At 38.4% G+C, this 21513-nt stretch overlaps 1 pseudogene; it reads left to right on the top strand.

The window, feature by feature from the left end:
- Window positions 1–19203: 19203 nt before the first annotated feature.
- On the top strand, window positions 19204–19302 carry LOC132310786 (small nucleolar RNA R71; annotated as a pseudogene).
- Window positions 19303–21513: the final 2211 nt, after the last annotated feature.

Raw genomic sequence — 21513 nt, 5'->3', positions numbered from 1 at the left:
CTACCAACACTACTACTAACGTAGCAAGAGTGAGTAGGGACGTCCCAAGGGATTATGCGTGTTGGAATTTAACTTCGACTCTAATGTATCACGAGATTGCAAAGAGATAGATTGGTTTGATTAAACTAAGGTGCAATGAAATTAAAATGCAAGTAAAGTAAACTAGTTAGAGATAGGGATTTAAGAGATATGAAGAGAGGTCTTAGGATGTTGGAATCACCATTAAGCTCATGTAATTAACCACTTGCTTTCCATTAATGGGGAATACATTGTTGTGAACAAAATGCGAATACCAATTGCAATATTAAGCATGGACCATCTAATTTATGTATGAATTGTCTACCTAAACTAAGTGTAGCACAACCCATCAATTTTAAGCATGACCCATCTAACTAGCAACAATTGTAGCACACATCAATTTAGAGAATCATGGAATTTGCAATAATAGGCCATGAAATATCTAAGCAAGCATAGATTGTCTACCTACCTACAAAAATGAATTAAAGTGTAGAACAATCCATCAAGCATAAGTATAAACCATCAAATTAATTGACAAACCCATTTAATGAAAACCCATGCTTAGCCATCACTAGATTTTCAATCAACCACACATAGACATGCAATTAATATAGAAAAATTAGTGTAGGGATCAATTCCCAAATAATCATACATAAGACAACATGTAATTACAAAGAGAATCAATAGAAAGAATTAAATCATATGAATCATGTGAGACATAATTCCTAATTTAATCACACATAGACATGTAAATAAACTAGAGAATTAATAGGAAGAATTAAACCATAGAAATATTCTAAGATTCATTAAATTCACAAGGTTAAAACACTAATCACAACAATATATATTAATCCCCAAAAATAGAAATACAATGGTTTAGATTACACAAGACTTAAGGCTCATCCAAGCCCTAAGTGTAGATCTAGCCAATCATGGAGGAGGTAGATGTGGTCATGGAATCAAGCTCCAAACATGGCTCCATCTTCTTCTTCCTCTTCTTTGAAGCTTTAGAGATGGAGAGAGAATGGATCTAGAGATAGGTCTAAAGATGGGTCTTGAGATGTGCCTCCACTTCCCTCTTTTTTTCTAACCCTAATCTCTAACTTTTTTAGAGAAATAAATTAAAATTACAATGTAAAAGTAAAATGATAAAAAGCCTCTTTACAAAATGGGTCACTTCCCTTTATATAAAAGGTTCTTTTCTTAGTCACTAAATATAGCCCCAAAAATATCTAATCCCGTACTATGTGGTAGGTGGACTTTTGGGCGCGCATGGGAATAAGACAGCTTGCTGCCAGCAAAAGTTCGATCGATTAGAGAATAAGTTCGATCGATCAGAGAAAAGTTCGATCGATCCAACTTTTATTTTTGATTGATCCAACTTCAATCGATCTTAGAAAAAACGATCGATCTGAGAAAAAGTTGGATCGATCCAACTTGGCAGATTTTCAGCATCAGCCTCTTTTTGCTCCAAATCAGCCTCTTTTTGCTCCGGATCATCACTAAGACTTAGTTTGACTTCAAAAAGGCCTTAAGAAACCATTTTTAGCTTATTTTAGCTTTATTGACTTGAAATAGATAAAAACACAAATAAGTACTAAAACGGGAAAATAAGATAGATAAAGGTCCTCGAATACTCAAGTTTAAGGGGTTTAAAAGTGTACTTTTCAGCGCTTATCACTGGACTCCAAATGACGCCACAAAGGTACCAAGGGTCAGGGATAGTAGCCAATCATTCTCTCGTGTCACCGCGGAGTCACCAAAGGACGGGTTATGTTAATGGTTTGAAAAGTGATTGGTGGTTTTGAAATGGAGAGCGACATAGCACTGCATTGCATTTCATGGCACGACATTATTTATTTTTAGCCTTATAATTGTATCGTATTCTTCCTCAGTATATCATGATCCCGTTTCCCTTTATTTCTATTCCTTGCCTGGATTCACTGGGTCACAAGAAGTGTGTCTCAAGCACCACCTACTAAGCAATTTGCTCACCCCTTATATTTAACAATTTTCAGATCACGGGAAGGAAGTGGCGGACGACAATCCACCACAAGTTTAGACGGGATCGGAGATTTATATTTTGCTATTTTTGTTTTAGAACTTTAAAATGTTGTAAATGTAATATTTCCATTTTTCATCATTTTTCATTTTTTTGGAATTTTTGTTGTTGTAAGGGCATTTTTGTCTTTTATCGTTTTTCGTGCCAGGCACTACGGAGTGTGCCGGTTGTGTCCGAGAGTTGTTTGGAGCATTTCATCAAGTTCAGCACTCTTTGAAATGTAAGGGTGATCATTTTAGCATTTTTTTCATTTTTCGGGCAGGACAGTCCCTTGTGGGACCTGCTACCGGAATTGTTGCATGCGGGGATTTTAATTGGGTCCATTTGCATCACATATATTTTATTTGATGTGTTTTAAATGGTTGTGAATTAAATGTGTATAAATATATATGTGTGTGGTGTAAAAAAAAAAAAGAAAATTGAAAAAAAGAAGAAAAAGAAATCATTTTTTTGGTGGGGCCCACTACCACTTGAAGTGGTCATGAGACCACATTTTGGTCTCCATTTTTCCTTCCTCTCCTGTAAGTCTCTCTCTCCCATTCTAGACTTTACTTTTTTTCTTCACTTGGTTTCAAATCTTTAAACTTTGATTTCTCACTCAGTACTTGGTATTTTTAGTGCCGTTTGCGGCAAATTGAAGCTCTCGGCAAGATCTACAAGTTGATTTGAGCAATTTCTTGGTTGGTACACTCTAGGACATTCGTGATCTAGGGCATAATTTGGGGGTTTTGCATAATCTTGAGGTAGAGGTCTCTAATTCATGTTTTCTTGTTCCTTTGTGAATTATCTCTCAATATTTGTTATAAACCATGTTTCATTTTGAGTTAATTATCTTGAGGATGATGTATATGTTGTATATGAAGTCTATGACCATATGTGTTAATTGAATTGTATGAAAAACATGCCTATTGTGTTATAAGTGATGAATTTTATGATTAGAAAACTTGAGATATATTTTTAAAATTTTTCTTTTGAATTAAAGCTTGTAATTATGTGAATTAATTGATACTGTATGCGAAAACCTGTTTAAGTGGTGAATTTATATGCCTATTGTGTTTGATTTGCTAAATTTTCAATATAGAGACATGTTGATTATTATTAGAAATTTCTTACAAAGCTTGCTATATTGGGAACATATGACTTGTATGGTAAGTGATTCCCCTTTATGATATTGTTGAAAAGCATGATGCATTCATGCATAGCATTGGGCAAGGAAAAAATGGAAAGAATTGTTTTGAAATGGAAAAAAGGGGATTTTTGGGAAAAAGATTTGATGAAATGGTTCTGTAAAAAACCCGGTCGCCGTGGAGCTACCAAAGGGCCGTGGTGTTAATATAACCTAGAAGGAACTAGGGAGATCGCCTAGCATGGTTGAGCTATCTGGGCCCAAATGACGCCGCGGAGGTGCCAATGGTCAGGGACAATAGACAATCCTTCTCTCGTGTCACCGCGGAGTCACCAACGAAAGGGTTATATTAACAGTTTGTGAAGGGATGATTGATTTTGAAAATGGGGAGTGACATACATAGCATTGCATATCATGACACGACATTGTTTATTTTGAAATTGAAATTGATGTTGTATTTTCCCCCGGCTTAATATGATCCCGTTTCCGATTGTCTTATTCATTGTTTGGATTCACGGGATTACAAGAGGTGTGCCTTAGGGACCACCTACTGAGCAAATTGCTCACCCCATCATTTAACATTTTTTTCAGGGCCGGGAAAGGAAATAGGGGACGTCGTCCCTTCATAAGCATGAGGAAGACTACGAGTTTATTTTTTTGCCACCTTTTGAATATTTATTACACTTTTGTAAAGGTCTCAAAACCAAAATGAAGTGTATTCACTATGCAAGTCATGGCCATGTGTTGAAAACTAGTACTCTTGTTGGTACTTTGAAGCAAAGCGAGACTATGTAAATATTTTGTGTTGAATTTGATGATGATGATGGGCCATCTTGAGGAGGTTGTTGATGTCGTTGTTTTGGGAATGTATTATATATATATATTTTTGTATTGTGTGTTGGGACAGGTGGGATAACTCTTGAAGGGCCAAGAAAGGCCATTGTTTATTATTATTATTATTATTATTTAAGCAGGTTGTTGTAGGCCCTTTTTTAGCAGAGGTCGTGCCAAATTTTTTTTTTTTTTTTTTTTTTAATTGGTATCAGTTTAGGGTCATTACAAAGATGGTATCAGAGCAATGGTTCGAATACTATTAGGACGACGGATAGAGGCCTACCTAGGATTGCATGGGAAGTTGAATTGCATGTTTATATACTTATGTGCTAAGTGTTTATTTATTTATTTTATTTTTTTGAAAAACATACCTAATTGCTTACTTGCTTACCTGCTTAGGTATTAATTACTTGTTGACTTAAAACATGCTTAAGTATTTAATGAAAAATGACAATATTTATGAGATTAATTCCATGGTTAAATTTTTAAAGCATACTAAAATGACAAGGTTCCATTAGGAGTCCTCAACGGTGATAGGGTTTTGATCTTAGGTGTCTTCTGGGACGGAAGTTCTCATTTTCTTATACGGGTGAGAGTTTGTGTTGTGTTTTCTCGATGTAGTGAGTGAACTCTTGGGATGATGGGTTAGTAGGGTATAGTGTGTGAGTCATGGGACCTTTTCGTGTAATCAAAGTTGATTAGATGTCATAGTACGTGAGGTGGTATGCAGTGTATGGCTTGTAAGGTTCAAGTGTTGTACGGGTTGAACAAGGTTTGTATTTGGATTTTTATTTAGAAGTTCACTGATGTTAAGGTTAAGAGTTTGTCTCTTAGATTGCCGTTTTGGGAGTAAGAGTTGAGGTTGACTTTGAGTTGGTGACGAGCTGAGTAGGTTGCACCTTTTGTTTTGATTTCCAGTGAGGAAGGTAGAAGCTTAATGTGATGTTGTTTGGTGACCATAGAGTGTTGGTCATATATTGTGTTGAGCCGGGATGAAGAGTGACCTTTTGAGCTTGGTGGCCTGTTCTATTTGATTTCTTTATTTTGTGGCCCTGTGGGAGGGTGTGCGTGAGTGTGTGTAGGTGGCACCAGAAGGCTACCACACTGGGCTAGTTACGGGCATACAACTCAGATGAAATCAATGTGGACATTCTGTTGAGTTGTATGGTAGTTGTAACGATTGGTTGGAAAATGATAGTGTTAGGGGCATAGGAGTTGTATACCCTTTTGTTTGGTCAGATAGGTCAGTTGTAGGTATGACTTAAGTGTCCAGTTAGATACTAATGAGAGACCACTGTTTTGTAGTTGTTGTAGAGTGTAGTTTGTGTGGTTGACCATTTGGCGTGGTGTCTGTTATCCCTCTTAGGAATCGTTCCTGTAGCGTTACCGCGTAGGATTCTTATTTTCTTGTAACGGGTTGTTAATTATGGTGTCGGGTATCATGAGTAATGTGTGTGTTTCAAGTCGGGTTGGTATCACTTTTGAATGAGCGGTTGATTAATGGAGGCTCGTAGTTTCCACGGGATTGGAGTTATGTAGTTATTTTAGGAAGGATGATTATGGGGGTATTAGTACTTGAGGTTCCTGTATTAGAGAGTAAGTTAGTTTTGGGGTGACCTCAGTATTCGGGAAGAAAGTGGTGACTGATTGCATCGTTGATGGTTTTAAGGAGACAGTTGGGTATTGAGCATTTTGAATTTTTAAGTTTATTTTTATTTTGAGGATTTATCGGCATGGCCTTGCCGTATGGATGTTCTTTTCAAGTGGTAAATAGTGGTCGTTGTGGGAAGTACTGAGAGTGGTGCTCATTTTATTGTTGGGATGGTGTTATCTTAAGGATATTGAAAGAAAAATTACTTGGAAGTGACTTGATGGTCTGATGGGATGATAGGTTTAAATCGTTGTTTTAAATGAGTGGCAATGAAGGTGTTATGGTGTGATGATTAGTGTTAAGAAGTAGAATGATTTAAGGTGTGATTCGAATGTGACGTAGAGATTATGAGTTATTAGTTGTATGTTGTTAGGTAGGTGATGGGATTGTGCGCCAATTGAGGTGATTGTGGATAGTTTAGTCCTTAGAGCCAGTGAGAGTGGTGTTGCCAAGCAGGCATCTTTTTCTTTTGAAGAGTCAGTGGGTTGTTGTGATGGAGGTCATATGTTTAGTGTACACGGTGACCGAGGCAGTGTTGCCTGGGTAGGTAGGGATAAAGTGGATGGTAAGGTGACGTTTTATAGCGTGGAGGTTGTCGGTTGGGAGAAACTGATTCTAGGAAGAATGGGACGCGGTGTCCGAAGGGCTGTGATTGTTTTTAGTGTTGGTATGTTGTGAGCATTGGTGTTCTTGTCCTTGTGTTGTGAGTTATATCTTAGTACTCGACGAAGGGGTGGTGTGGACCTGATTGGTTTTGGTTAGCATAGGTGTTGTAGAGTGCCGTATGGGAGGTTTTGTGTTGATAGTGTGTGACAATCCGTTAGTGGCGAGATCGCCTAGAATTGAGGTCGTAGTCCCGTATGTGTTTCTAGTTGGTTCTACTCCTGGTGCGTAGAAAGTTCATTTTATCTCTGGTGAGATTGGGTGTCCATGGTTGGACGACTGGTAAGTAGTGTGTGATAGGGTGTCTGGTTCATTCAGTGCGAGTTGTTGGTCTTTTGTGAGAGTGGGGTCTGTTACCCTTTCCGTTTGTTCTGGTCCTGGTGAGGACGTCGTTTGTCATGTGTTTTGTCCTCCATTTGGATGTTGTGTGCAACCGCGGATTGACGGACCTGTATGTGGGTTGTTATGCTATTAGGGTTCATTGGTAAAGGTTTAGTTGTATGGGTCGACTCATTCCCACGAATAGAGGTGTAGTTTTTGGTTTTTGTAATACCTGTTTTGAGAGTGGTTTTGACGGCACGAGATGCCGAATAGGAATTGTGTTTCTGGTGTCTGGTACAACCGGTTATGGCTAGAGATGTGCCATAAATTATAAGTTTGAGAATGGTTAGGTAATGTGATATGAATCATGTCTCGGGTGTTTCTATAGATGTTTGATTTGACCAGTATCTTGAGGATAAGTGTTAGTATTGTTTGGGTGTTATGCAGCTAGAAAGTGATTATGGGGTTTCATTGAAGAATAATAGGAATGATTGATTGTGGTTTTGAGGTTTCAGGTATGAGACGGTCATATTGAGTGTTCTGAAGAGGTAAGAATTGAACCGAATGATGAAATAGAGTCATTTTCCTGGTATGGGTGTTATGAGGAGATTATAGATCTTTTATGCTGGTTGATGTTTATGACATTTGGTGCCGTATTGTTTCTAGCTTGTTAGGGGTTGTGTGATTAATGTGCGATTGGGATTTTTAAAGATGGTATGTGACTGTATAGTTGTTGAGGTTATGTAGAGCGATGGATTGTTTAGAAAGTGGATTTTGTGGTTGCTTTGAGAACTATGTGGGGTTGTGTTTAAGGTTTAGACTTGAGGATAGGAACGACGTCAGGGTTGAGATTGGATCGATGATGAGAATGGCCTGGTCAACCATTTCTCCTGAGTCAGTCCATCTTTAGAACAATGTCGGGTTAAAGGTCAATGATTGTTCTGACTTATTAGTGACGGTGAGTACACGGTTTTGCGCAGTGTGTCGGTGTGGCAGTATGGATTTAGATGATTTGTCTCGGGTGAGGAGGTGTGTTAGGGATGATCAAGTGTTCAAAAAAGGGGTTGTGATGCAACCATTGACTATTGAAGATTGTGTTTTGAGGATTTGTGACCTGGGTACAGGATAATACGTTTTATTATTTTGGTGACTCATGATTATGTAGTCGTTAGGAGATTCATTGTTTAATCATCTTGAGGTTGTTGAGTGTAATGATTGCCGAATGGTGTGATTGGTGGTCACTTGTACTGATATGTGATGGTGTAGTTAAGTATTGGATAGTGAGTGTTTGGTCTGATAAGGATGTATAGGATAGAGTTGAACTTGATTGAGAGATGAACGAGATACTTTGTCTAAAGTTTAGTGTGTCCATTGAGGATGATTGGGTTTTGATGTTGTCATGTGTGGTGGTATGATGACTGTTCTTTTTCGGGCTTGGGAGCTTTCCGTGGCAGTGTAGAGTGGATTGATGTCCGTTTTGAGTCAAGTGTAAGGTCCTGTTAGTCTTGTGTTTAGATGAAGAGAGAGATAGGTAACTATATTAGGTTTTGGTGGCAGTGGCGTGTGATCGACTGGTGATGTTCAGTGTCAAAGGTAATAATGCCGGTGAGTTCATAGTCTCGGGGTTTTATGAGGTGTTCTCGGGAACTGTGTGGCTGTAGCCTTCTCCTTAAGGAGGGTAGATTTTGAGGACGAAATCTTTTTAAGGAGGGTAAATTGTAATATTTCCATTTTCATCATTTTCCATTTTTTCGAAATTTTTGTTGTTGTAAGGGCATTTTCGTCTTTTATCGTTTTACGTGCCGGGCACTGCGGTGTGTGCCGGTTGTATCTGAGAATTGTTTGGAACATTTCATTTCGTTCAAGACTCTTTGAAATGTAATGGTGACCATTTTAGCATTTATTCGTTTTTCGGGTAGACAGTCTCGTATTGGACCCGTTACCGAAATTGTTACATGCGGGGATTTTAATTGTGTCCATTTACATCACATATATTTTATTTAATGTGTTTTAAATGATTGTGAATTAGATGTGTATAAATATATATGTGTGTGCTGTAAAAAACAAAAAATGAAAAATGAAAAAAAATGAAAAAGAAATCATTTTTTTGGTGGGGCCCACTACCACTTTAAGTGGTCATGAGACCACATTTTGGTCTCCATTTTTCCTTCATCTCCCGTAAGTCTCTCTCTCTCATTCTAGACTTTTCTTTTTATTCTTCACTTGGTTTCAAATCTTTAAACTTTGATTTCTCACTCAATACTTGGTACTTTTGACTGCCGTTTGCAGCAGATTGAAGCTCTCGGCGAGATCTGCAAGTTAATCAGAGCAATTTCTTGATTGGTACACTCTAGGAAATTCGTGATCTAAGGCATAATTTTAGGTTTTTTCATAATCTTGAGGTAGGGGTCTCTAATTCATGTTTTCTTGTTCCTTTGTGAATTATCCTTCAATATTTGTTGTGAAACATGTTTCATTCTGAGTTAATTGCCTTGAGAATGATGTATATGTTGTATATGAAGTCTATGATCAGATGTGTTAATTGAATTGTATGAAAAAAACATGACTATTGTGTTATATGTGACGAATTTTATGATTAGAAAGGTTGAGATGTATTTCTAGAATTTTTCTTTTGAATTAAAGCATGTGATTATATGAATTAATTGATATTGTATGAGAAAACCTGTTCAAGTGGTGAATTTCTATACCTATTGTGTTTGATTTGCTAAATTTTCAATATAGAGAAATGTTGACTATTATTAGAAATTTCTTACAAAGCTTGCTATATTGTGAACACATGACTTGTATGGTAAGTGATTCCCCTTTATGATATTGTTGAAAAGCATGATGCATTCATGCATAGCATTGGGCAAGAAAAAAAAAGGAAAGAATTGTTTTGAAATGGAAAAAGGGGATTTTTGGGAAAAAGATTTGATGAAATGGCTTTGTAAAAAACCCGGTCGCCGCGGAGCTACCAATGGGCCATGGTATTAATATAACTTAGAGGGAACTAGGGAGATCGCTTTAGTGTGATTGAGCTATCTGGACCCCAAATGACGCCGCAGAAGTACCAACGGTTAGGAATAGTAGCCAATCCTTCTCTCATGTCGCGCGAAGTCACCAACGGAGGTTATATTAACAGTTTGTGAAGTGATGGATGATTTTGAAAATGGGGAAAGACATACATGGCATTGCATATCATGGCACAGCATTGTTTATTTTGAAATTGAAACTGATGTTTTATTTTCCCCCAGCTTAACATGATCCCGTTTTGACGGGCCGAGTTAGAGCCGTTTCTTACACTCCAAAATTGATGTAGTGAATGTGCGGTTCAAGAAAAGCCTTTTGGGTCAAGTTTAAATTTATAAAAACCACTACCAACATTACTACTAACATAGTAAGGGTGAGTAGGGATCGTCCCAAGGAATTATGGGGATTAAGCAATGTTGGAGTTGATTGTGAAATCACAATTAGGGCTAGTAGGTCGAGTGATCAAACAATTGGTTGGTTGGTTGGTTAAAGAGCAACTAAATTAGACTAAGTAATTGAATGCAATGGAGAGTAGGTAAGAGAGAGAGAGAAGAGTCTTGGGGTTTAGAGATCACCACCAAGCAATGCATTTATATATTATTGACAAGTGATTAATGAGGGCAATTAGGGTGTTGCAATATTGGTGTGTGTGTATTTTGTTGATTCAACAAGCAAGGATGACTAGTTAAGTATGTATTGTCTAAACATCATGTGAAAGGCACAACATATCTAAGCAATAAAGCATATATTGTCTAAACAACATGTAAAAGGCACAATAAATCAAACCAAGTCATTAATCCTTTCATTAGGCTCACAATCCAAATACAACACAAGATTAGAGACATATGCTAATTGTATTCAAAAGCTTGGATCATCAAACAACAAGCATAGATTATCCTCCCATTTAACACTACACTACAACTACACTACTAGCATGAAAATAAACTAGGGTAGAGGCATAACCCATCAAGAGATAAGCATGAACCATCAAGAGATTCACAAAAGCATTCTTTTAAGCATAATGTTTTGACAATCTCTAAATCTATGGCATCAATACACATAGACATGCATCAATAACACTAAATCTAGAGACAAGAACATGAACATCAATTCTAGCATACATAGACATATGAATAGAATAAAATAATCAATTGGAAGCATTAAACTACATAAATCATTGAATAAACAAGATCTATATATATCAAAGTGTCAAAACATCAATTACAACACTAATCCCTCATTAATACACAAGATTAAGATATAGAAAGCATGCTTGGGGCTAACTCTAGCCCCAAGAGGATGTCTACCCACTCATGGTGGGATGCTCCAACCCTCAAGGGCTAACTCCATAGAAGAGGTTTGCTCCTTGTTGATGAAGATCTCCAATGGTGTCTCTAGCCTCCTCCTCCTCCAAACTTCCTCTCCAAGAGATGATATGAAAAATAATGTTGGCTCCCCTTTGAAAAAGCAATCCTTATCCTTATATAGGTAGGTCAAAATAACACCCAAAATGAGTTGGGGTCGTGCACACAATATTCCCTAATGATTGGATAAAGGACGACTTTCAATGAGATGGAATTTTAACTTTTTTGCACTGGAGGAAGTTCGATCGATCGAACTTAGGCTGGATCGATCCAACTGGCTGAGCTTCTTTGGAAAGAGACAAATCTGAGATATTTATGGGAAAAGGACAAAAGTGATTAGTGGGTGGTACAGCTGTGGATAGGATCAATCATTTGGATAAGGACAAAGGTGTTTGATCGATCGAAGCATGATGTTGGATCGATTGAACTTTTGGACTTAAGTGCTTTGGGTCAAGGCTTGGATCTATCTTGAAGTGCTGGGATCGATCAATGTTCGATCAATCGAACCTTAGACTTGGATCGATCGAACTTGCTGCTTCGCTTCATTCTGCTTCGCTTCATTCTGCTTCTTTCTTTCTCCACTTTGCTCCTTTTTTTGTTTAATCTCATAATTGCTTCAATTAAGCTCTTATTTGGCTGAGTTAGCTTATTTTCGGGATAAGTGCGTGAAAATGGAAATAATATGAAATCAATCTAAAATGGTAAAGTAAGATAGATAAAGTACTAGAATGCCTAAGCTTAAGGGGTTTAAATTCGCACTTTTCAGTGCTCATCACACCCCCAAACTTAAATATTGCTAGTCCCTAGCAATGAACTAGAAAGTAAAGGAATGAAATGAACAACTTTACAACTATAAACTAGAAAACAATAAATGGATAACGTTACTTTCGTAGAGAGCACGATTGCATTTAGCATATGCAACAAGCCTTTTAAACCCCTAGGTTACCCCTAGTGGACGAGTGAAGTCTCGTGAGGGTTTCCAGAAATGATACCCACAAACATTAAGCTCATTTTTTCAAAAGAGGTACCAATATTGCAAACAAGCATTGGGAGAAAACTACCTCAAGTATGCAATTTTTCAACCCTTTCCAAACAATCTCCCAAAATCTCAACATCAAGCAAGCAAGTATGGTCCTCCTCACATCAAGAAAATGATCATACAAATCAAAACAACTCTAAAATTCTTTTGAGTGGACCGGCATCAATGTGTTGCTATCTTAGCCAACTAAAGAATTAATGACATCCTTATCCTCAAATTCGCATACAAATCTAGTGCCGATCATCAAGACAAAAAGTGGACCTTGTATTAAAGCTTTATTGTTCTAGGTGCGCTTATTCTTTTCACTCAATATATATATATATATATATATATATATATATATATATATATATATTATAGGATCAAAGATGGAAGCATAATGCAATGTGTTGATCTCTTAAGCTTTCTAGCGATTCATGAGGTCGAGCGTTAGGTCAATAACTCCCAAACCAGACGGCTTTAGGGCATTAGGCATTCAAATACCCCTACGGACTTACAAGCTCAAATCAACTAGGCTACAAATCAAGACAACCTTTATCTAATCATTTCCCACTTCTCACCATTTGGGAGAAGTCCTCACTTTTATTGCTTTTGCAACTTTTTTTTTTTTTTTTTTTAAATAAATAAGTTCAATTATTAACCTAGAGTTTGGGATCTCCACCTTTCGGCGCGAGAAGTTCAGTACTTGATGAGGCTAGAATCCCGACTACTTAGTGAAAAGGGGTTGTTATCCACCTTTATTAAGAATGAAAACTTTCAATGCACTACTAGCTCAATTGGGATATAACCAATTCAATAATCAACAAAGCATGTACCCCACAAATGAATGCTAGTGTGCGTCTGTGCTAGTGTAGAATCCTAGAATAAATCTCAAAACAATCACAAAATTAGGATGATGTGGACCACAAGTGCAAGCAAGATATCAATCTTTTAAAAAATTTACTCCTAAATGGCATTCATAAGGCATACAAGGAGTATTGGACTCTCAAGTCATGCAATTTTTAAATTCTAAGCAATATAGTCCTCAAAAGATCAAAATCATAGCTAGGTATGGACCAATCATAGAAATATCCCTCAAATACACGAGTCATGCTAAAAGTTTGAATTTAAAACTATCACTGTAAAGCACCATTCCACCCAAACTTAAATTGCACAATGTCCTCAATGTGCAAAGAGAACAAAGGAAAGAGTATACCAGTGCAACTGAGCAAGAATGATTGGGACTGAAGTATCCGAAATGGGTGGCATGGCCTCCCCAAACTTAAGATGAACTGTGGTCCTGAAAATTGGCACTTGGATAAACTTATCAGATAACAAAATGGGATAATCAGTGCACAGTGAACATGCAAGTGTAAAGGGGATAAATAGATAACGAAATGAAAGAGGTATAAGGGTGGTCCTGGAAATTGGGTAGCACTTTTTCACTGAAGTCACTGTGATGTACCTGATGGAGTCAAACATACAGATATGAGAATACAATCATATGACATCCATAGCAAAAATAGATATATAAAATAGAGAAAGTGCAGGTACAACAAAAATATCAAAGCCGACAGACCGGCTGTAAAAATAATACGGTGACAATAATAAAGTATCAAAAGGAGAGAGGGATCATAAGATAGAAAAGACTAGGAGCTCAGGAAGATGAGGCAGGACGGGCAGGTCTGGCTCCGCGGATGTCTCGGGATAGATCTCTGAATATAGCTGTGACATCCGTGTGGAAGGTAGCGAACTTCGCTCTGTGGGCCGTGAGGTCAGCTCTGATGGTAACAACAGCGTCCTCGAGCGTTTGCAGACGCACTCCGAAGCCAGGGGTCAAGTCTGGTATGGATGAGTCAGAAAACAGCTCCAAGGTCTGCTCCTGCTCGTGGATAGGTGACCCGGCTGGAGAATGCTGAGCTGCGTCATCCACTGAGTGCTCCAAGTCAATGTCTATATCAATGTCATCATGCTCGGCAGCTGGATCGACTGGGGCATCGTCCGCTGCGGAAGCTGCTACTGCTGGCTCTGCTGATGCCGGGGCTGCCTATGCTGCCGCCTCCTCCTCTAACTCCAGCTCTGCAGCCGCTAGTATGGCATAGATCTGCAGGCGAGTGATAATAGCTCTGTAGCTCTTGTCCCAGTCCTTCTTGAGGAAGTGACAGGAACCTCTCTCGGGGTCCTCCTGCGGGTGGATGGGATAACGCTGATCAATGAGAATCTGGGTGATGAGGTGGTTGAATGGAAGAGACTTGGCCCTTCCAGGCGCCTACTTACTGACGTACTCATCGTAGAGCTTCCTCATCACGCTCTAGACAAGCACAGGAATAGACACCCAGTGGCCGGTGTAGAAATAGTACAGGGCTGCTAGATAGTCGCCCCGCCTCTGAATCTTGTGTCTTGCCATGTATATGTTTCGGTAGAGCACCGAATCTGTAAACCACAGGTCATCCAGCAAGAATGTCCGAGTGGCGAAGGTCTCGCCACCGGCATGGTGACATGTGAGAAAAACCGCTATATCAGCGTAAGAAGGCCTGTGGAGCCTGGGATAGGTCTCCTGAAGCTCTGGCGGGCACCGATGTAGACAGTGAGTCGAACGGGCCAGAGTATCTACTGTAATGGTGATCTCATGGCATCGATAGAGGTGATGAGCTCGGCTGTAGTGCGCGGCGATGGTCGGAGGTTCTGGTAGAACAACCGTACCAGTCGCGGGTAGATCGGCTCTGTGACTAGGGCAAGAATAGCTGAGAGGCCCCGCTAAATGATGTCCTGATAGGCAGATCGAGTCAGCACTGATATGGAGAAGAATGCGGTGTCGAATGTTGACTCGTGCTCGATAGTCATGTGTGCATATCTAGGCGCGAGCCTATCGCGCTGTAGATGAGCTGGCTGAATAGGTGGAGCCGGCTGAGCTGGCTGCTCAGCGCCTCTATGCGGTGGAGATGGTGATAGAGTGAATGCTGGACGAGCCGGCAACGAGGTGGAGTAGGGTGTAATGGCTCCTCTGTATGAGAGGGCTGCGCAATCTCCCCAGTCCGCTATCGGACTCTCCTCTGTGTGTGCTCGGGGCTAGGATCCCGGACATGAGATGGACCGGCGTCGTCGTTAAGTCTGCGGCTGGAGCCGTGACGGTGTCTATGTGCTACCGGCTTAACGCGAGCCATAGTTTGCAAATAGAAATTCAAGAGTTAGTGCCAGCATATATAGAATATAAAGCATAATATAGCATGTATGTCAAATAAGACAGATAAAATAAAATATCGCATGATTCTATGCAAGTGGCAGAATATGAAACATGCTAAACAATGTGAGTATAAAATGCATCCAATGTGGAATCTCACAGGCATTGGGCATATATAAGGTAGCATGAACATAAGATAAGATGAATAAAGTGTGTATATGAGATCTGTGAAATTCGATCGATCAGAAAAAGAAATGAGATCGATCACAAAAGTTGGATCGATCGAAAGTTGAGTTGGATCGATCGCAAATATTCTATCGATCATAAATTTGTTCGATCGATCAAACAGTGCGACGATGAAACCTAACAGTCACAGATCTGTGACTTTTGAAGCATGGGGCCCACACGAGTGAGTTCGTGGACCCTCCAACAACACAAATCAAGCTTAAATGCATTCCAAACATAGCCCAAACACCCAAATCTAACAAAATCTTCAAAATCTATGCACACATATACATACACACACACATATATATATATATAGATATGGAGGCTAGAGCTTTGAGAATGGAAGATTCAATATGAAAGCAACATGATTACGACATTTGAAACAAGTATTGATGCACGAAAGTTCAAATCAAGGGAAGGATGTCTCGAATCTTACCTCAAGAGAGCGAGAGAATGGAGAATGAACTGAGATGATCTGAGATGAAGAGGATAGAGATGAACTGAGATTCGAGATGCTTGGATCTCGCCAGAGGAGTTGCCGGAGCTAGGAGAGATGATTCACAGTAAAAAGGGACGAGAGGCTAGGGTTTGGTGAGTGAGATCGATCCAAATGATCGATCCTAAGACCCTTGGATTTGTTTTAAAAAACATTTCCCGATTAGTTCGATTAATCAAAGATGAGTTGTGATCAATCGAACTTTGATGAACTCCTTTCAAAGTTTTTTTTTTTTTTTAATTAATTAAAAACTAAATAAATTAAAATATTTTTGAATTTTTTGAAAACTTGTTGAAAATTAAAACAAAATAAAATGAGAGTGAAAATAGAATAAAATAAAAAATGAAAATATTTTTGGATTTTTGAAAAGTTGAAAAGTCAAACTAAAGTTAAAATAATGAAATGAAGATTTATGATCGATCGAAACAAGAGTTCGATCAATCAGACAGAGATAAAAAATATGCAGGTTTTTGGTTCAAAATTTTGGCTAAGTGTTGGAACATGAGATCGATCGAACTGGAAAGTTGGATCAATCGAAGAACTTTCAGATCAATCTTCGAATGTTTCGAACGATCAGACAGAGAGCTGAAATATGCAGGTTTATGCAGGCTCAAAATTTTTTCTAAGTGTTGAGTCCTGAGATCGATCAAACTTGGAAGTTGGATCGATCAAAGGTCTCTTGATCGATCTTGGAGTTGGTTCGAATGATGGGACAGAGAGATGATTTGGATGCAAGTTCTGCAGGTCGAATTTTTTTCTAAATGTTGGAGTGTAATCCACAGTTCGATCGATCGAACTCCAATGTAAGATCGATCGAACTTTGCCAAATGCTCAATTATAACATAAAAGCTTATACAATCCTCACCAAAGTTCCTTTCAATGCATGTGAACCTAAAACAAGTATCTAGACTTCGCAAGAAACAAAATGAAAGATAGAAATGGGGGAGGAATAGGGTTTTGACACCCTACGAATACCTTTGCTAGTCTTTAACGTCTCTAGCAAGACGTTGGGCTCTTTTAGCCCGGGTCAAAGATCTTACAATGCATCCCCTCCTTGTTGGGGTGATAAATGCTTTGAACTCCACCCAACAAATGGTCCTTTGAAGAACTTGTTGGATCAAGCTCAAAAGAAGCTTTTGATCCTTTGTCTATGCAATTAAAACCTTTGGGCTTCCATGCCCTTTCAAAGCAAGAATTTGAAATAACACTTTGAGAATGCAAGGTTGAAGATGATCCTTTCGAAGTTTTGGTTTTACACAAAAGCTCATTTCCTTGGCAATGAAGATCATGACATTTTTCTACAACATTGATCTCTCCTTCATACTTGTCAAGTGAATTGGGTGTGGGATTAAAGATATTCAAGTTTACCTTTATGTGGCCAAATAAAATCTTTATCACCCCTATTCTACAATTGATATTGGCATTGGCGGTTGCCAAGAAAGGATGGCCAAGGATAACGGGAATTTGGCTCTTAAGATTAGTAACTGGTTCCGTGTCAATGACAACGAAATCAATCGAGAAGAAGAATTTATCAATCTTGATCAAAACATCCTCAATGACACCCCTAGGTTTCTTAATGGATCGGTCGGCAAGTTGCAAAACTACTGACGTCGGTTTCAATTCACCTAGGCCCAATTTAACATAGACCGAATATGGAAGAAGGTTAACACTTGCTCCTAAGTCAAGAAGTGCCCGATTAATGATATGATCACCAATGATGCAAGATGTAGTGGGTGAACCGGGGTCCTTAAACTTTGGAAGAGTGTTATGTTGCAAAATTGAGCTTACTTGCTTGGTGAAAATCACTTTTCTTGGTGCTTGGCTCTTGTTCTTCCGTTTTTGGGTGCACAAGTCTTTCAAGAATTTGGCATAAGCCGGAATTTTCTTGATTGCATCCAATAGTGGAAGGTTAACTTTCACTTGCTTAAACATTTCCATGATTTCATTGGTTTTTGCCTGTTGCTTGTCTTTTGAAATGGATCCTTTTAAGGCATCCGGAAATGGAACCTTTGGTTCAAACACTTTTTCAGAATTTTCTTTTGAACTCTCTTTAACACAAGAAGTTTTCAAATCATTTTTCAATAAAACCTTTTCAACATCATTTTTCAAAACTTCTTTTTCAAACACATTTTTCAAAACTTTCTCATTTGCAAGATCATGTGTATGCAATGAAGGAGGAATGGGATGTGAAACGGGACGGGTGACAACTTGAGGTTACACCGGTTCACTCTCTTCATTGGATATTTCAACTTGATTGTCCACAACTCTACCACTCCGTAAGGTAGTCACCACATTAACATGTTTAATGGTATGCCCTTTCGATGAGGAATGGGTTTCCACAACACATTGTTGCTTAGGTGGGGCATTAATAGGCATCTTTCCCTTCTCTCTTGCATTAAGAGTGCTTGCTATTTGCCCTACTTGGGTTTCTAGCTTAGTAATGGATTGAGAGTGAGAATGAAGTAATTGTGTGTTAGCCTCTAAAGTGCCCAAAGCATTTAAAACTTTTTCTTCAAAGGCGGGACTTCTAGTGTTTCCTTGGGAATAAGATTGGTTGGGAAAATGAGAATTAGCATATTGATTCCCTTGTGATTGATAAGGTCTATAACCTTGGGATCCTTGGTTTTGAAGTGGAGGTGGAATGTATTTCCCTTGGAAACCACCTTGGGAAGGGTTTAAGCCTTCTCCTTGGTTTTTCCAAGAGAAATTCGGATGATTCTTCCAACTTGGATTATAATGAGTACTATAAGGATTGTTCCCTTGGTTTACAAAAGCCGCATTGACTTGTTCATTAGGTTCATTATGCACTTGTCCATGAGGACAATGAGAAGTAGAATGAAGAACACTAGAACAAGTCATATATGTTTCATTTGATGCACTATAAGAATGGTTAGGAAAGGAAGATACTTGGTTTGCCAAGTTTTGGTTAATAAAAAATTGATCAAACCTTTGAGCTAAAGACTTCATTTCGGCGGCTATTTCATTTGAATGTTCGACTTGATGTAAGCCTACACTCTTCCTACCTTGTGAATTTCTACCATTGTTGGATGATAGTGTTCTATGCAAAGAATTTTCACTCATGCTTTCATAAAGATGCCACACGTCATCCTCATGCCTATCAATGTAAGAGCCACCCATGGAAGCATCAACCATACCCTTATAGTTGTCCGATAAGCTCTTAAAGAAATATTGAACTAATTGTCATTTGGGCATGTCATGATGTGGACAATTCCTAAGCAATTCATTGAAGCGTTCCCATGCCTCGTGAAATGTTTCTCCATCCCCATGTGAAAATTCTCGAATTGAGGTTCTCATGGCATTGGTCTTAGAAACCGGATAGTACTTCTTTAAAAACTCTTGTTGCATTTCCGCCCAAGAAGTGATTGAAAAAGGCCTAAGATTGTTAAACCAATACTTTACTTTGTCCTTTAAGGTGAATGGAAAAAGTTTGAGTCTTAAGACCTCTTCCGGCATGTCCGTATATTTTACGGTGGAACATATTTCAAGAAACTCATCCAAATGCTTGTAAGGTTCTTCACTAGGAAGTCCATGAAAGTTAGGAAGCATTTGAATAGTTTTTGCTTTAATTTCATAATGATGTACTCTAAATGGTGGCAATTGAATGCATGTGGGTGCATTGTATTCATTAGGCAGATAGTGATCTCTCAAAGTAAGAGGTGGATTAGCTACTTGAGGTGCAACATGAACACCTTGGTTATGAATTCCTTAATTAATGACGGGAGGTTGTGGAGCATACATTGGCCTTGGCATTCCATACGGAACTTGGCCTTGTTGTTGTGGTGGTTGGATGAATGGCCTTGGCGTGCCTAATGGTACTTGCATGTTTTCATTGTGCACATTGGGATGAAGGATACCTTGTTGGTCTATGTTACCAATGTCCTCAATATGGTCATCCATTGAAAGATTGGCTCTATTTGAACTTCCTCTTCCCCTAGGATTTCTAACGATAAATTCAAGATGCAAATCAAGAGGGGCAAGAGTTGGTTTCAATGAACGATGCCCATGCATGCACAATATAAAACACAACAAACACAAAGAATGACAAACACAATGCCTTCACAACAATGCAATTAGACTTCTTCCACAAACATTAAATTCATACTCCCATACTTTAACTCAATGATGCAAGTCAATAAAAAATAAGCCTCCACATGGGCCGACGATTTAACTAAGGGATTGAGTAAAGAAAATCTCACAAAGGTCCTTTAGCACTTCAACTCCAAACTTTAAAGCTTAGCTTAGCAAAATTTTTTTTTTAAGTTTTTAGCATTTTTCCTTTCTTTGCTTACTTGAATTGAATGCTCAATGGCTCCTTTGCTTACTTCCTCTCCAACAATGCACCTAGTTAAGTAAGAACAACACAATAAGTAACCAAAAAGAAAAATAAAAATAAAATAAAAACACGATCAAAAGAGTACTAATCCTAATCAATTCCACAAATCCGACATTGGCAAATCAAATCAACAAATCCCCGGCAACGGCGCCAAAATTTGACGGGCCGAGTTAAAGCCGTTTCTTAAACGCCAAAATTGATGTAGTGAATGTGCGGTTCAAGAAAAGCCTTTTGGGTCAAATTTAAATTTATAAAAACCACTACCAACACTACTGCTAACGTAGTAAGGGTGAGTAGGGATCGTCCCAAGGGATTATGGGGATTGAGTAATGTCGGAGTTGATTGTGAAATCACAATTAAGGCTAGTAAGTCGAGTGATCAAACAATTGGTTGGTTGGTTGGTTAAAGAGCAACTAAATTAGACTAAGTAATTGAATGCAATGGAGAGTAGGTAAGAGAGAGAGAAGAGTCTTGGGGTTTAGAGATCACCACTAAGTAATGCATTTCTATATTATTGACAAGTGATTAATGAGTGCAATTAGGGTATTGCAATATTCGTGTGTGTGTATTTGGTTGATTCAACAAGCAAGGATGACTAGTTAAGTATGTATTGTCTAAACATCATGTGAAAGGCACAATATATCTAAGCAATGAAGCATATATTGTCTAAACAATATGTGAAAGGCACAATAAATTAAACCAAGTCATTAATCCTTTCATTAGGCTCACAATCCAAATACAACATAAGATTAGAGACATATGCTAATTGCATTCAAAAGCTTGGATCATCAAACAACAAGCATAGATTGTCCTCTCATTTAACACTACACTAAAACTACACTACATCTACACTACTAGCATGAAAATAAACTAGGGGAGAGGCACAACCCATCAAGAGATAATCATGAACCATCAAGAGAATCATAAAAGCATTCTTTTAAGCATAACGTTTTCACAATCTCTAAATCTATGGCATTAATACACATAGACATGCATTAATAACACCAAATCTAGAGATAAGAACATGAACATCAATTCTAGCATACATAGACATATGAATAGAATGAAATGATCAATTGGAAGCATTAAACTACATAAATCATTGAATAAACAAGATCTATATATATCAAAGTGTCAAAACATCAATTACAACACTAATCCCTCATT

Source organism: Cornus florida, unplaced genomic scaffold (genome assembly GCF_030987335.1).
Source record: "Cornus florida cultivar Cherokee Brave unplaced genomic scaffold, ASM3098733v1 CherokeeBrave_3.0.0_Hap2_Chr05, whole genome shotgun sequence".
NCBI lineage: Eukaryota > Viridiplantae > Streptophyta > Magnoliopsida > Cornales > Cornaceae > Cornus > Cornus florida.
The sequence above is the reverse complement of the archived record's forward strand: the minus strand, read 5'-3'. Positions and strand labels throughout refer to the sequence as shown.